The sequence below is a fragment of the Odontomachus brunneus genome, unplaced genomic scaffold (assembly GCF_010583005.1).
Source record: "Odontomachus brunneus isolate Ranch 3 - 2012 unplaced genomic scaffold, Obru_v1 Obru_scaffold_150, whole genome shotgun sequence".
In the NCBI taxonomy this organism is placed as follows: Eukaryota; Metazoa; Arthropoda; class Insecta; order Hymenoptera; family Formicidae; genus Odontomachus; species Odontomachus brunneus.
The window spans coordinates 873,102-878,521 of NW_022639600.1; the positions used below are offsets into that span (position 1 = coordinate 873,102).

Consider the following 5,420-nt stretch of genomic DNA (forward strand, 5'->3'; position numbering starts at 1 on the left):
TTCAGCAGCGATTCGCAGATGGAAATTCGGTCCATGAGGTTTTTTTGCGTTAACTCGTGTGGCATCCATACATCGAGCTTCTTTTTGTATCCAGCCTTATTCAAGTTGTTCCAAACAGTTTTTTGTTCAATGTTTAGCTCCTGGGCAATCGAAACAGTGCTTACATGATGGTCGGATTCGACGATTTCCATTATTTTATCGACATTTTCGACAATTGGCCTTTCAGAGCGTGGTGCATCTTTGACATAAAAATTACCGGAACGGAATCGACGAAACCAAAATTGCGCGTGATTGGCTGTTACAATATCAGAACCATAAACACTATTCAGCCGCCTGGCTTGCGTTTTCGCTTTTATCGAAGAAAAACTGTAAAATATGGCGTATTTTCTCTTTGCTGGTGTCCATCTTTGACAAACAATCACAAAACTGTCTGAGAAGTTTTTTTTAGTACGAAATCTTATCTTTCTAACGCCATCTAGCGTAAACCGACCGCACTTATACAACGCGAGATACACATTATTAAAGCCATCTATTGGAAAAATAATGGATTTTTTTTTTACTACACCTTATATATGCGTGCAACGTATATATGTTATATAAACATGTGATACATTGAAAGACTGTGCAATCTGTAGAGATACAAATATGAATATATGTTCGGAAATATGAATGAAGTCAATTAGCTTATGTCTACATACACCTGTTTTTCTGTTTAAATGCTTATATTCTTGCGAGAATGTATATGTGTGCTCTATTTTTCATAAAAATTATACGCTTCCACTAATCTAGTTTAATAACATCTACAGGTGTAATTATTGATTTAAATTGCATAAACACTAATTTATGTCATTGTTATAACAAATGACATATGATACTTGATAAAATATTTACACAATATTTTATGTTGTATTTATTATAATTATATTAATTTATGTTACTAAACTAAAAATTAGTGGTAGTGCGTGAAAACCTATTCTGTTAAATGAAAAAACATTCATTTTGCATTATTATATATATATTGCATTTTAATATTGCTGTGATATTACAATGTAATCTTTCTGAGGGCGGAAATTTTACCGTTGCTATAACATAATAGTAATGTTACAGTCATATTTTGCAACATATTTGCAATGTTGCAATCTTGCAATTAAATATTTCTATAATGATCCTGCAATGTTTCTGTGCTGTATGGGGTACTTCTCAATTGTTATTGCCACACTTGTCTTATTTGATATGTACTGCTTGTCAGTAAGTACTTGTACAGAAATTTTTATTTTACGTATACTTCTTGCTAATGGTTTACATGTATGCTCCTCTTGCCTTCAATGATATTTGTTGCCAGATACATGTAAGGTAAAGCACACTCCTATAGAATAAATTTTCTTCTTTCAACTATTGAGTGATTATTTTCAGTCGAAAGTAAAAGTAAATCTTGTGCATTTGTATCGATTAAAACATTTACTCGTATGGAATCAAAATGCACTTCACATTTTGAATGAAACATTTACTCTTCTGATTTCGACTAATACTATTTTCACTATCTTGAGTAAACATACCGCTACTTTTCACTTCAAGAAATATAAAATGTACCATTATCGTTTCTAAAATAAAAATAATAATATTACAAGTAACGCTTTACTTTCTAACTCTGCTGATAGCACACACATTCGAGAACTGTGTATCGGTATCGGGGCCAAAGAATATATTTCATGAATAAACCGAGCTTATTCAATATTTCAGCTGCAAAGCTCGGATAAAAACAAAAACAAAATATAAGAAAAATAGATATAACGATCCCTTCAATAAACGTAAGAACGAACCGCGAACACAAAACATCACGGATCGATACAGATAAGTGATTTGCGATATAAGCACCGCAATGAGCGACCGCGGAAGATAGCATCGAGTCACACGAGATTTGGTGTATAAAAGGCGCAACGAAAATCTTGAAAACAAGCAGTCTTCCAAGGCACTCCGCTGAAAACACTGCTGCCGCAAAAGCACCGTATCCTAGATTCTCCTCGATACCGCTCCGCCGACTCGTTGGATTCGTAGAGTCGACATCCTCGTAGACTTATTGGATTCGTAAAGTCTATATCCTTGCTACCGCTCGACTGCCCGACGCACTCCGAATCGTCGAGAGTCGTATTCGCGCAACTCGACGTCATAAGGTACCTCTCGAGAGCGTACCAACGCGCTCGGCATCACGCTTTCAGTGAACGATCAATCGCTCGCCAAATAACGGATCTCGCCGCTGACAAGATTTAAAGATCCGAGTATAAACATCGCGCCGCGAGCGCGAGACAATCAACGCGTCACAACATCGACCGTGTTCCGCGGTCGCAAACGGCGCCGGAGTTCCCGAACCGTCAGCGACCAACATAAACAGACTCGGCGAGCAAAAACTCAACCAGCAAACCAACGACGTCGAGAAGCTTTGTAAATTCGCATTGTACATAGCTATTTGAAGTTAGAATAGATATCATATTAATATCTACACCACTGTCTCTACATTTATTACATCTGCCACGAATCCGGATCGCATCGACTCGCAGCATATTCCGCACCGAACGCAAACAGCGTTACATAGAGATGAGAGGCGAAAACAAAATATCTTTATTTTTCTGATTGCGCGCTAAAAAAAAACGAAAATACGAGTTTCGGTAACCATTTCTTTCTCGTTATCATCACGACTTTTATATTCAATCTATTTTATGATTGATCGAAGTGAATATGTATGTGGCTCTCGTTTATATGTGTTGACTACGTTTGACATCCAGTAAATTCGACGATCGTCTTTACATGGATAGCTCTGTGTATGTGTGTGTGCGTACAAATGGACGGAGAGAAACGCTCGCATCAGAAGTACCACATCTAATAAGGAGACAACCTGTTAAATTAATCTTCGAACGAGTTATAGCACATTTGATAACTGCGATATTGAGCATCAATATCCTAATGGGATTTGTGCAAGTGGGCCTTTGTGAGAAATTATAGAATAAAGTTTGGGTCGCGAAGCTGTAGCGTACATAGGCCGAAAGTTGCGGCTCTCTTTCTGCGAGGCGGCGTGACTGAGCAAACTAAAGCTCACGCAGCGAACATTTTTGGCCGCCGGCGAGTGTTCGAATTCCGTCCATGACTTGTCTGTGTGCGGTTTTTTACTTTTTCTTACCTTAGGAACTATTAATTAATGCTTTTCCAATACAATACATTAGTTTTGTATATATCTTTCGTTTTTATGCTATTAATCAGAGATAATTAGGGAAGTGTTAGGCTTGTTAAAAAAAAAAACATTACACATATAATACACAAATAATTTGCATTGCTTATAATGAAATATATTTTTAATATATCATTTTCTTATCAAAACATTGTATACAACATTGTCACATAATAAAACTTGCTTGTAAAACTTATACGTTATAAATTTTTAATATTTTGTTGCAATGTTGCGGATGAAATGCTTTATAAAAACAAGGGAAACATTACAAATGTTTGTACCAACTGTATATATGTTTTTATACAATATTCCATTCGCAACATTGCGACAAAATAACAAATTTATAATGTGTAAGTTTTACAAGCAACTATATTATTATGTGACAATATTATATACAATGTTTTAATAAGAAACCGATGTGTTAAAAATATATGTCATTGTAACCCGATAAAAAATTTTTCATGCAAAATTTTGTATGAAATTTGTCCATACATAATTATGTATAATTATGTATAATTATATATAATCATATAAAATTATATATAATTATACATAATTATGTATAACAATATGTATAATTACATATAAATTTATGCGTAATTATGTAAAATTATATATGAATTTATATATATAATTATATATAATTATACATAATTATATATAATTATATATATAAGTAGAATGTATGAACATGAATGGACAAATTTGATACATAATAATATATAATTATATATAATTATATATAATTTTATATAATTATATATGAAAAATTTTTCATTGGGAAGCAATGCAAATTATGTGTATTATGTGTATAATGTTTACGTTAAACAAGCCTGACACTTCTCTAATTATCCCTGATTAATAGCATAAAAACGAAAGACATATTCAAAACTAATGTAATGTACTGAGAAAGCATTAATTGCATGTATTAAGGTAAGAAAAAATAAAAAAAGTACCGCACACTCGTCAACGGGATTCGAACGTTCGCCGCCGGTCCAAAAATGTTCGGCGCGTGAGTCTTAGTTCGCTCAGCCACACCGCCTCGCTGAAAGAGAACCGCAACTTTAGCATGTATGCTACAGCTCCGCGACCCAAACTTTATACTATTATTTCTCACAAATAAAGGTTCACTTGGACACACGCCTTTAGGATGTTGATGCTCAACATTGCAGCTATCGAACGTGTTATGACTCGTTCGGAAATCGATTTAATAAGTTGTGCATCTCTTTATAAGAGGCAGACAGCATAATTACAGTGCGCTGCGCCGCACTACATCTTAGATATGGCAACGCTGCTTGCACCTTAGACGTGGCAACGCTGGCTCACATTTCTGAGCTTGAAAACGCCTCGTGCAGCTAACGTGCTGTAACGAGACATCCACTGCCATCTGGCGGCAGTCTTTAAACTACAAAATCTGCATTATCGACACTTTCGAAGTTCGGGATCAATTCCGACATCTCCTTAAATTCAGCCTACTACTCATAGCCGAGGCCGGACGATTACGTCCGTTGCCAATAAGCAGTGTGGACCTGATGACAAGCGTCCACCTGCTTACGAGTAAACAATAAATGCCGGTTTCTGCGGGCGGTTTCTCACCAGCTTTTTCTCAGTTTCTTTTCGACAGTCTACTGCTGTAAGTAAAGGCTCATTTTTTTACGCGCTCGCGTGCCTAACAAGTAAGTCTGCACATATTATCTGCGGCCGGCGATACTATCGTGCGTGAACTAACGTATATCTCTAAATTCAGTTTTAAGAAAATATATCCAGACACAGCACATGATATAATTTAAACATACTAAATTTGTATGTGCGTGTACTGAACGTATTATAAATATACAGAATGCATTGATATACAGGGTCCGCCACCAAAATCCGGACAAAATGAACAATTTGTTTAAATAAAATTCTACTCATCAAAATGTAAAACTTACAAAAGAACTTTTTGTGTATCACTAGTGGTATCCTTTTAGAGTAAAATTACCCTATATAACCCCCTTTTGCTTCAATGACTGCTTCGATCCTCATCCTGAAGCGCTGGCACGCTCTCTGCAACGCGTCCTTGTCTATATTGGCGAATGCTGCTTCGATAGCGGTTTGGAGAGATGTCACATTGGGATGTCTCGACTTGTTGGTCACTCGTTCAATGACGCTCCACACGTAATAGTCCAACGGATTCAAATCTGGACTGTTCGGAGGCCAA

General features: G+C 36.0%; 1 protein-coding gene across 1 annotated transcript in view; it reads left to right on the forward strand.

Moving 5' to 3' along the window:
* Window positions 1-5,420, forward strand: part of LOC116850603 — a 114,988-nt gene that overhangs the window by 102,788 nt on the left and 6,780 nt on the right. The gene's annotated exons all lie outside the window — the stretch shown is intronic.